The sequence below is a fragment of the Micromys minutus genome (genome assembly GCF_963924665.1).
Source record: "Micromys minutus genome assembly, chromosome: 25".
Taxonomy (NCBI): domain Eukaryota; kingdom Metazoa; phylum Chordata; class Mammalia; order Rodentia; family Muridae; genus Micromys; species Micromys minutus.
The window spans coordinates 3,107,806-3,119,536 of NC_137960.1; the positions used below are offsets into that span (position 1 = coordinate 3,107,806).

General features: G+C 47.8%; 3 pseudogenes across 3 annotated transcripts; 1 reads left to right on the top strand and 2 right to left on the bottom strand.

Moving 5' to 3' along the window:
* Nucleotides 1-629: 629 nt before the first annotated feature.
* LOC308436755 (ornithine decarboxylase-like) lies at nucleotides 630-3,996 on the top strand (annotated as a pseudogene). The gene is made up of 2 exons: nucleotides 630-645; nucleotides 2,882-3,996. The product of its transcript is annotated as an ornithine decarboxylase-like (transcript).
* A 5,957-nt stretch (nucleotides 3,997-9,953) lies between these two features.
* On the bottom strand, nucleotides 9,954-10,589 carry LOC308436756 (U1 small nuclear ribonucleoprotein C-like; annotated as a pseudogene). The gene has a single exon. The product of its transcript is annotated as a U1 small nuclear ribonucleoprotein C-like (transcript).
* On the bottom strand, nucleotides 10,589-11,237 carry LOC308436759 (protein DBF4 homolog A-like; annotated as a pseudogene). Its single transcript has one exon. The product of its transcript is annotated as a protein DBF4 homolog A-like (transcript).
* Nucleotides 11,238-11,731: the final 494 nt, after the last annotated feature.

The following is an 11,731-nucleotide window of genomic DNA, read 5'->3' on the forward strand; positions in this document are numbered from 1 at the left end:
CAAAACACACTGCAACAAAAGTGACTTTCTAAAGAAACCAAAAGTTTCAACTTCATGTCACCTCAGAAAGGCTGGTGCCAGCTGGGAATAGCTTCCTACCCTCACCCATGGAGGTTTCCCCTCAGGGCCATGTGGTTCCTGAGGTCCTGTGTCTCAGGTGCCCTTCCACTGGAATACCTTCTCCCTCAGAGCTGTGTGAGCCTGGGCTTGAATCTAGGATACCCTACTATGTGAGCAGAAACACATTCTGGTGCAGTGACTCTTTTAGGCTCTCTGCTGCCGGTGCTCCCCTAGTCCTGAGGTCTGAGCCCAACTATGAACCTCTCCCTCATCTCCAGTCGGCCAGCAGGAGTCACCTTCTGTCTCACTGATTGCTTACAATTTCATCCATTAGTGACAGTTAGGAAAGCTTCCTCTTCATGAAGTGCAAGTCTCTGCTTTCTCTGGGAAGTTAGTTATGTCAAATGAGGGTTTGCTGGGGCACACAGGTGAGAGGATGTGTTCCTAAAGCAGACACCTGAAGGATGTTTCACTGAAGCAGACACACGGGTGAAAGGATGTTTGGGTAAAGCAGGCATGTGAAAGGACCATGATGTCAATTAAGAAGGATTATAAATGAGACCGAACAGATGGTGGAAGACGCAGGTATTGTCACTTGGCCGTTCCTTATTTGTCATTGTTTGTCATGACTTCATAGATAAAATGCTGGTGTCTGGAGGCTTCTTGTTCCGTCTGTGGATTTGGGCTAATGTCAGAGAGATGTAGAACTTTCTGGATATGTTACCTGATACAGACTCACATGGAGTTTTGATGAGACAGACTCACCAGGTGTTTGCTGAGCTGTGGGAGGACACGGGATTCTCAGAGGGAGTGTAACAGGACGCTGTGACACTGATGGCGGACTTGCAAAATGAGCTTTGCAACACTTCGGTGGTCTCCAGTCTCTGTCTTCCCTGATCTTTCTTCTCATTGAGAGAGTCACAGCGAGAGCTTCTCTAGGTGTTTCCACTGGTCCTGGTCACCCTGCTGACTCATGCTGACTCATCAGATTCTGACTGTTTCTGCTGGGTCATGCTGACTCAGCAGATTCTGACTGTTTCTGCTGGGTCATGCCACTGCTGCTGGTTCCTGTTTGCTGTCCTGAAAACACTGAACTGGACTGTGGGTGTCCTGGAAACTGAACATTGGAGTCTCCCAAGGAAGTATTTCTGACACCAATTCTTGAAAGGTGTTTGTGAGTGGGTTGAGCAGCCACTACTCATTTGTGTGAACTGAACATAGATTGGATTTGCAACCAAGAATTCATTTAAACAGGGCTGTTTCCCCTGTGTCCTAATAAATTGTCTTCTCCACTACCTTGATGGGTGATTGTCTAGCAGTTAAAGCATTTAGGAACCCTTATTAAAAGTGGTTTTTGAAAATTTAAAGCCTACATCTTCTGGTCAGTGTAAATTCCTCCTGACTCTGAGGAAGGGAATGTTGAGTATCCAGCCCCCCCTCTGGTTCTCTCTGAGGTGGAGGAATCTTCAGCCACAGTCTTTAAGGCCACATCTGCCCCTCATCTCCTGACCCCATTCTCCTGCCATTGCAACTGCTATTCTGCTCTTATGTCTCCTGGGCCTGAAAGAGTTAAAGTTCCAAGTTAGCCCCCACAAACCCTGCCTTGAGAACAAATATGTCTCAGGCTGGGAACAAGTATGTCTCAAGGCTGAGAACAAAAACTGCAGACCACCTGGTCTTGATAAGGTCTGACCCTGCAGTCCAAAAAAAACTAGTATGAAGGTCAGTATGCCCCAAAACAGAGTGATCTAGAGTTGAATCATATCCAAAAGCAGACAGAGAGTGCCAATTTGAATGAACCAATGAAATTATTATGTGCTTGTTGCTACCTGCTTATGTAATTTTCCCTATAAATATGTCTCCCTAATTGAGTCCAGGGAGGATGCCTCTGTCTCCTGAGTGAGATATGTATCGACACGGAGCTCTGTCATTAAACTACCTCGTGCTTTTGTAGCAAAAAGGTCTCTCGCATTTCATTGGGTAACTCCGTGTCTTGAGACTCGAGTGGGGGTCCCTAAAAGGGGGTCCTACAGGCCGTGGGGCTCCTACCGGCCCTTTGCCCCCCTTCCCTTCAGAGCTGCGATCATACAGCTTCTCTAGGCCCTTGTGGTTTTTTCTTTAGGTCCTAGTGGGACTGTGACCCTTCCTGCCCTCTCCAACCACTCTCACTTTGGAGCTGACTGTAAATTGCAACTGTAACCCTGAAACATCTCTAGGCCCTCACGGCTTTAGATACTCCATTCCAACCCCTTTCCTCTGGACAAGATCCTCTATGAGAGCTCGGTTCTTGTTCTACTTCTGGCTTCTAACAAGTCCTGCTACCAGGCACTGAGATTCCTAAGCTAAGCCAGGCTACACTGATGGCTGCTGAGTTGTGTGATGACCCACTGAACGGCTTGGTCCTCATTTTGTTGTCCCTGACTCTGGGGGCACCCATGGCTGCCATGACATCCTGCTTCCCCTTTGTCCCCCTGGGGAGCAGGATCTTTCCAGCCCTCACATTCCTCTGTGATGGATGCTTCTTAGAAACCTCCACCTGGTACATCTGAAACCAAACGTGAGGAGCCATAAATTTCTTCACCTGTAAATCAAAATTGGCCTCAATTTACCTGAATTAAATAATATGAACAACCACCCAATGGCACCCTTGATCCTGATATTATTCAGGATCTTTACAAATACTAGGAGAAATTACAGAAATGGAGACTTCCCTATTCCCAATTTCTCTTTCCTACAAACTCTGTTTGTCTCTCCCCCACCATCACACAATGTAAAATCCTGGTTTCTAAGTTACCATCATGGCTCTGTAAGTTTGTTGCAGTTTGGGATCCAGAAGTGTCTTCCTCTGTCGATAAGGATGCTCTCTATGTTGCAGGCCTCACAGACATCCTGAAGAAGCATCTGAGGTGGCTGAAAGCTCTTCCCCGAGTTACTCCCTTTCACACAGTCACGTGTAATGACAGCAGAGCCATAGTGAGCACCCTGGCTGCCATCGGGACTGAGCAAGCCAGACTGACGTACAGTTGGTGCAGGGGACTGGGTGCCTCCAGAGAGGATTCTCTACGCAAACCCTTGTAACAAGTGTCTCAGATCAAGTTTGCTGCCAGTAATAGAGTCCCAGTGACGACTTTTGACAGTGAAGTTGAATTGATGAAAGTCGACAGAGCACCCAAAGCAAAGGTGGTTTTGGGGATTGACACAGAGACTCCAAAGCCATTTGTCACCTCAGTGTTAAGTTTGGTGCCACACTCAACACCAGCAGGCTGCTCTTGGAACAGGCAGAAGAGCTAAATATTGACTCATTTCTGTCAGCGTCCATGTGGGCAGTGGATGTGCTGACCCTGCGACCTTCCTGCAGACAGTGTTGGATGCCGGCTGTGCCTCTGACATGGGAACAGAAGCTGGTTTCAGCAGGTCTCTACTTGATATTGGTGGCAGCTCTCCTGGACCTGAAGATACAAAGCTTACATTTGAAGAGTTCACCAGAGTGATCACCCAGCTCTGGACAAGTTCTTCCCACCAGACTCTGGAGTGAGGATCAGAGCTGAGCCAGGGGGATACTATGTCATCAGCTGTCACACTTGTGGTGAACATCATCGCCACAAACAAAGAACAAAGAAACTAACAAAAATTATAGAAGGAGCAGCCCGGCTATAGTGAAGATGAGGGAAACGAGCAAACCTTCGTGTGAATGATGGAGCGTGTGAACCGTTTAACTGCATTCTCTATGATCCTGCACATGTGGAGGCCCTGCTGCAGAAGAGACCCACGCCAGAGGAGAAGTATCACTCATGCAGCATCTGGGGCCAGCGTGTGACGGCCTTGATGGAATCCTCAGCGCTGTGCCCTGCCTGCAGTGCATGTGGGTGAGTGGATGCTCTTTGAGAACATGGCGCACACACCGTTGCTGCTGCTTCTACTTTCAATGGCTTCTAGAGTCCAAACATCTACTGTAATGTCACAGCCACTGTGGCAGCTCACGAGGCAGATCCTGAGCCATGGCTTCCCACAGGAAGAGCAGGGGCAGCAGGTTGGCACTCTGCCCATGTCCTGTGCCCAGGAGAGCGGATGGACCATCACCCGCAGCCTGTGCCTCTGCTACTATCCATGTGCAGATGCCATTCTCGTAGCTCTTACCTGCAAGCTTAGCTTGAATTAAGCCATTTGGGGGACCATTTAACTTAGTTACTGCTAGTAGAATGTCTATAAGAGCAGGGTTGGCGCCAATGCCGAATGGAAGACTAGGAGTTGGAGGTCACACTGTGTTCCTATATAAACTCTAAATATTTTATATGGATTTTTAATCTCTTTTCAAACATGATTCTAGCTAGTGCCCCTCGGCTGCTGAGCAAGCATTTGTGGCTTGTATGTTGCAGAATGGGCCAAAAGCTTACGTTGTGACCCATTTGGAAATAAAGTATCTTGAACTAACTGGGCATGGGAATGTTTGCAAGTATCCCTTAAAGAAGGCACACACTTCTGCACAGGCTGCTGTATCACAGTGAGTCTCGCCCAGCCCAGCACAGGAGAGGTGGAAGGCCCGTGGCTCTGCCCTCTGTACATCAGTGCGCTCAGCCCATCCCAAGGGGTTTCAATTGGCTGTGGACTTAGTGCCCAGAGTCTTTTAAGGAATGTCATCTGCCTAGTGACCTGTTGGCCTGGCCATGTCCTAAGGAGGACATCTGAGGAATTTTGAACCTTGTCTGCAGAAACCCTGGCTGTTCCCTCCACCCTTGCTTTCACTGCATCACCGCATAGTGACCGTGGGAAATATCATACAGCATTCCACTGTCAACTTCCTGTAATAAATTCAACAAGAGAAAAGAAACTTGTAACATCAGGGTAGATAGTTACAGGGTAGGTACAGAGAAATCTTTAAATGTGTGGCTTGTGGCCATCTTAGCCACCGTCTCCTCATCACCATGGAGGCATCTTTGCTGACAGCCATCTCCAAGGGTCCAGTGCAGGGAAAGGGATGAAAAGAAGCTACCAATCCCAGATCAGGAAACCCACCAATTCCTGGGCTACGGAAAACTCAGGAATGGCTGCTATAAAATACAGATAGGCACATGTTTGTAGAATAAGGATTTAGTATAAAATTTCATGTTAGAGTCTATGGGCATCAGATGCTTTCTTGTCTTCCTGACTGTGTCCTATCCCTGGGACCATAGTTACAGACCATTGTGAGCTGCCCTTGTGACTCAGATTCTCCTAATCTCAGATGGGGCAATGGCGCTGTGCTCCCTGCCCCTGCTGCTGGCGGCCGCCCTGGCCCCGACCCAGAGCCGCTGGGTTCCACAGCACACTCCAGGGATCCTGTGTGACACACCTGTACCTTGTCTCTCCAGAGTCAGGATCTGGGAGTATTTTCTCTGACTGAGAGTCAGAGTTCACCACATTTCTGCTACACACTTCCTGATGGTTGATCACTTGGACCAACAGTTAATGCTGGTCAGCAAGATGACCACAGTGTTAGACTCTCAGTGGTGGCAGCCTTCCAGTAGCACATGGCCCTAATTTCTAATTTTAATGTGAACTCAAACATATATTAAATTATATATTTTCCATTCCATCTTCCATTTTGGGCTCCCTGTCTCATGCTATAGAGCATCACATGAGGACGGCCATGTTGATCCACTGACTCCTGTGGATTCCATCTTAGTTTCTGAGTCCCTCAGGAAAATGTGCAGTTCTGTGCTGAGGGACCAGCTCTACCTGCAGGTCACTAGTGTGGTGACAGTCGAAGTGTCATCATTGATTTAAATGTGTTTTATGTATCAATTCTCATTTAAATGTATCAATTCTCAGTTGATCTTATTAACTGTGTGACTTCTTGAATCTTCTACACAGATCCCACAAAAGCCCATGTGACCCGTCACCCTAGATCTGAAGGTGAAGTCACCCTGAGGTGCTGGGCCCTGGGCTTCTACCCTGCTGACATCACCCTGACCTGGCATTTCAATGGGGAGGATCTGACCCAGGACATGGAGCTTGTGGAGACCAGGCCTGCAGGGGATGGAACCTTCTAGAAGTAGGCATCTGTGGTGGAACACAACTGACTTTCTAAAGAAACCTAAAGTTTCAACTTCATGTCACCTCAGAAAGGCTGGTGACATCTGGGTAGAGCTATCCACCGTCACCCATGGAGGCTTCCTCTCAGGGTATGTAGTTCCTGAGGTCCTGTGTCTCTGGTGCCCTTCCACTGGGATACCTTCTCCCTCAGAGCTGTGTGATCCTGGGCTTCTGACTCCTGGGACATTTTCCATCTGAGCGGAAACACTTACATTTTGGTGCAGTGACTAGAACAGGCTCTTCTGGTGCCTGTGCTCTTCCTAGTCCTGGGTCTGAAGCCCAGTAGGACCCTATCCCCATCTCCAGTTTGCCTGCAGGAGTCCTTCCTCCTGGCTCCCTGATTGCTTGACACCCCATGTGCCAGTAACAGGTAAGAATCCTCTTTGTGAATAGGAAACATCCTCTTCCTAAGTCAGTTATGTCAAATGAGGTTCTGCTGGGGCACAGGTGAGAGGATGTTTGGGTAAAGCAGGCATGTGAAAGGACCGAGATGTTAATTAAGAAGGAATATAAATGTGACCCAACAGATGGTGGAAGACACAGGTATTGGCACCTGGTCATTCCTTACTGCTCTTTGTTTGCTGTGACTTCATAGAAAGAAATGCTGGTGTCTGTAGTCTTCTTGTCACTTCTGTGGATTTGGGCCAATTGGCAGAGAGAAGTGGAAGTTTCTGGATATGTCACCTGACACAGACTCACATAGAGTTTTAATGAGACAGATGCATGAGATCTGAACTGTGGGAGGACACGGGATTCTTGGAGGGAGTGTAACAGGACACAGTGACACTGATGGCGGCCTGCATAACTAGCTTTGCAATGCTTACCTGGTGTCTGGTATTTGTCTTCCCTGATCTTCCCTCTCATTGAGAGAGTCCAGCAGCAAGTCTAAGGGCGTCCCTGCTGGTCCTGGTCATTCCCGCTGGCTGGTGCTGACTCAGCGAAATCTGCCTGTGTCTGCTGGGTTGTGCCACCTCTGCTGATCCTGATGCTGTCCTGAAAACACCGAACTGCACTGCTGCTGTCCTGGCAACTGGAGACTGAAATCAGCCCAAGGAACGACTCCTAAACACCAAGACTTTGGGAGGTGTTTGTGATGGATTGAGCTGCTGCTGATTCCTGTGAGCTGAACAACGCAGATTGAAATTGTTCCAAAGAATGTTTCTAAACAGGTCCACTTCCCCCATATCCTAGTAAATGTTCTTTCCCACTACTTCTGCTTGGTAGTGGCCCAGAAGAAAGGTTAAAGCATTTAAGAACCCTTATTAAAAGTAAGGTTTGAAAAGTCAAAGCCTACATCTTCTGGTCAGTGTAAAGGTTTCACTGTCTCTGAGGAAGTCCCCGTTGAGTGTCCAGCATCCCTCCGGTACTCTTAGAGGTGGAGACACCTCTAGCCACGGGCTTTAGTCTACGGCTGGCCGTCTTTACCTGAGCCCATTCTTCTACCATCGGAGCTGCTGTTCTGCAGTTCCCTTAGGTCTCCTGGGCCATTGCTCCCTGTGGTTGAAATTAAACGGGGGCAGGCACAAGGCCTGTCACTGTACAAGAAGGAAGGGTAGGTGGGAGCAAAGTTTTAGAATGAGGAATAGAGAAGGGAGAGAAGAAGGAGGCAAGAAGAGGGAGAGGAAGACACCCTGCTGCATGTCTCTCTGCACAGCCACAGGTTGTAATGAATATTTTATGGGATGGTTTTGTATAGGATGATTTGTCTTGTCTACATGGGAAAATTATATGTCATTTGGCTCTGGGTTTATGGTGTGGATGCTTTGTGGAGTGTAAAATTTACTGAGAAAATCTGAGAGGAGGCCATTGTTTAATTACAAGTTTCTAGAGCTTTGAATTTTTCGAGCTGGTTGGAGTGTAGGTTGAGTTCGTGGCTGGCCCTCTGCCTGGAGAGAGATGCCTGAGGGGAGAGGCCGCTCCTGACGTGAATTAACTTAAGTTGTACATGGTCCACAGGAGCCGGAACTAACACAGGGAACAGCACATTGAGGCGCCACATTGGAGCAGGTGGAGGCTCTGCAGCTCGTGGACCAACCGGGTTACAGGGGGGGGGGCACACAAAGCAGTGCCCCTGGGAACTAGTCTCCAGAGGAAGCCAGAGTCGGCAGCACAGAGTAGGACGTTCGTGCACCAGGTCAGAGAGAGACCACAAAGTGCTGCCGGTAAACCAGTAAACCGGCACTTTCTTTATTTTTAATAAAATAAGTAACAAGTGTTTATTGTATAATTTGTAACAGCTACTCAATCCTGTAAAAAATTACAAACATCATTTTAATTAACATTTACAGACAGTTTCATAAACAAAGTTGACAAAAACAAACCCCCCACAATTCCTAATTATATATGTATTCATAAAAACTTCAGAAAAGCACTCACTTCTGAAAAGAACATTAAATACTAAAATCCAACAAATGCAGAAGTTGAAGGGGAAGAAAAAATTGTTGACAGAAGGCTACTTGAATTATCTTCCTTCCAAATATCTAAACACCACATATTCCACTGTTTTCAGTGTAGCTTGTAAAACCCAAAATTCTGATTTCTCCCGCTTGTCTGAAAAAGTCCCACGAGAGACTGTACCGGTGACCCCCACGTTCAGTCTTTGTGTGCAGGAAGACACTCCGCTCTCTTCATCCAGATCAGTGCCTAGTTCAACATCTGCTTTCTTTTTACCTAATAACAGTCTCACTTTCCGCCGGATCTTACCACGAGGCAAATTCTCTCTTTTCTCAGTGCCATACTCACGAGGTTCCTGAGGATGAAAAGGTGGAGTTCTTGCCTTCGTTGTTAGGTGTTCTTTCGGTGTGTGTAATGTCACTGTGTCAGAATCATGACCAATCACAACATGAAGGTCCTCTGCTTGTAGATCTTTTGCTGAAAACTGTGTAATGTCTGTGGTTAATTTTGGTTGGGGTAGATTACTTTCTGTACTGAGATGGGAAACTTTTCTGCACAGCTGTGGCGCCCCTGACATGGCACCTGCCCTCTGTTCTACATCATGTCTACCTATGGTTACTTGACGTTGACACCCACTGCGCATTCCTTCCTGTGGGTTGTCACACAGGGGTGGCTGTGCTCACTCCTGCTCTCTGTCACTTCATTTACCATGCTCCGTGGTTCCCATCACACCCTTTCTGTCCAGTTGAAGAATAGGTTGTGGGTTCTGAAGCAAACACAAGCTTCTCTTCAGGTTTCTGGGTTTCTTCACACTGAAAATTCTGCTGGAGCAGCTGCCCATTGTTTTCTCCCACATCCTTCTGGAAACTGGGTTCCCATAGTAGCTTCTCCTCTGGTTCAGTGTTTTCCAGGACATTTGCAGAAGCAGAAGAAAGGGACCCAACACTGTATCTTATTCTTTTCTCTTTAGGCCTGTGTCTTTCATACGCTACAAAATTAAAAGCTAACTTTGATACAATATCATCAACAACTTGATACCGGTTACTCCGTGCAAAGCTCCTGTGTTTCTCACTCAGAAGGTGAGTTTCAAGATCTTCATATTTCTGTAAACCACATTCACATTACCCTTTTTGTCTCTTTTCCTTCAACTGGAGTAGAACTGGGGTTACACACTTATCACCATCCGTAAGGATTGTGAGTTTAGGCTGAGCTTGTTTCTGAATGCTGGATGACTTCTCTAGTCAAACTGACTGCAAGGCTTTGAAGGAAATAGTTTATACAAGGTGTACTGGGAGCTGAGGGTGAAATGGCCTGTAAGACTGATTCACACCTTCAACCTTTGAAAAAGACTTCTTTTTTTCTTTTTCAAAAGAGCTGAGAATTTTATTTTCACAGTTCACAGTGTAAGTAAAAACTGCACTTTTTTGTCACTTCTCTCTCCAGGAGCATTCTGTTAGGAAGGAAGTTCTTTGTCCTGCAACTACTAAACCCTCAGGCTCAGCACCAAGAGTTCCTAGTGAAACAACAAGAACAATGAAATGATAAAGAGTGAGCGCTTCTGCTCTTATCTGTGGCCGGGTCATGCCAGGCCGTGTGGGCACCATCATAGGGCGGGCGGGAGGTCTCATCATTGGAGGCCCGGGCATCATGGGCATGTGGCCTCCCATGGGTGGTCTCATCCCAGGAGCTGGTCCCACAGGCATCATCCCAGGAGGAGGAGGAGGGCCCATCATTGGCATCATGGGAGGGCCTCCCACGTGGGGTAGGCATCATGCCAGGCCGAGGAGGACGGGGGAGTCTGGGGAGAGGTGGGATCATGGCCCCTGCAGGCGGAGGCACCGAGAATGGAGCTGGAGGGATCTTTCCTTGTTGAAAAGCAGCCGTTGTTTGTCAGTCAGGCCCTGGACGGGCTCTTCCATCCGTTTCTGGTAATAGTCTTTCACGTTCTCTTTGTGTTTCCAACCACTGCAGTGTGTCTTCCTCACAGACGGAGAATCGTGGGTAAGATACATATCACAGTAGTCGCAATAAACCTTAGGTGTGTTGCTCCACAGGCCGTTGGCTACTCGGGTTCCCCCCCCAACTCTAAAAAAGGCTTCTTGAGTCTCCCTGTTCTTGCCTTTTGTGTTCCAGCACCAGCTTCCCCCCCCATCCCTGCCAGAAGTACTTGATTTCTTGAGTGCACCCAAGCTTTTTTCTTCTGTTCAATGGAGTATTGACTGTCATCAATATGAAGAATCTTTACTCCCCATGATAAGGCATTCGATAATATACTATTAGTAGGAATAAAATCATGATCCTTGACAGCTTTTTCAGCTAACAATTTTCCTGCCCTCGAACACTGTCTGGAGACTTAAAGGAACTTCCATCATGGCTGAGATGAGGACATGTGGTTTCCGTAGCATGTGTGGATTCTGGACTTGGTATAGGAGAAGTCCGACCCAATGTTTGTGCACACGGTGCTTCCTTTTTATTGGAAACCAGGTAACTGATAAATTTGCTGAGAAATTCCTCAACTCACCCTCCAAGTTCCTTTATATCTATTTGTGGTTTTCCACAAATGGTGATTGAAGGCAAGTCAAGGTAAAATATTTGCCCCAAAATAGTTTTCCCAGTCTGCTATCAGCTTTCAGAGATTTCAAGGATGGCCTATTCTTTTCATTTTTGTCTTGGATGCCACCCGGGAGAGGTGCTTTCCCGTGGATCCTCATGGTCTAGGCAGCCACCAGGCACCTGCCTGCTGGGTCCACACCAGAGGCTGCATGGGACAGCACAAAGTTCCGATGGGCCCATGGGTTCTGGCCTCAGTGCTGGCCGTGTCTGCTGGCCCAGCTATCGGGCCGGTTCTGGCGCTGAGCCTGGGATAGGGAAGGAGCTGAGCTCCAATGTGGGAACCGCGGAGGCGGTTAAAGACTTAAAAATGCTTCATGACCGCGGCTCCCAGACTTGCTCCCTGATCTTCCTATGTGGGTCCCTCTCCTAGGCTCCCCCTTTTTTAATATTTTCCACACCCCCACCTTCCCTTGGCTCACCTTCCCTTCAGAGCTGCCTATCTCACAGCTCCTCTAGGTCCAGGAACTTTTAGGTGTCTTATATTTTCCTCGGGACCCCCAGGGAGAAAGCCTCATTGCCAATGGCCCCTGTCCTGAGCCACTCCTTTTCCCATTACCAAGTCCTTGGCTACACTCCACTCGGCTCCCCTGAG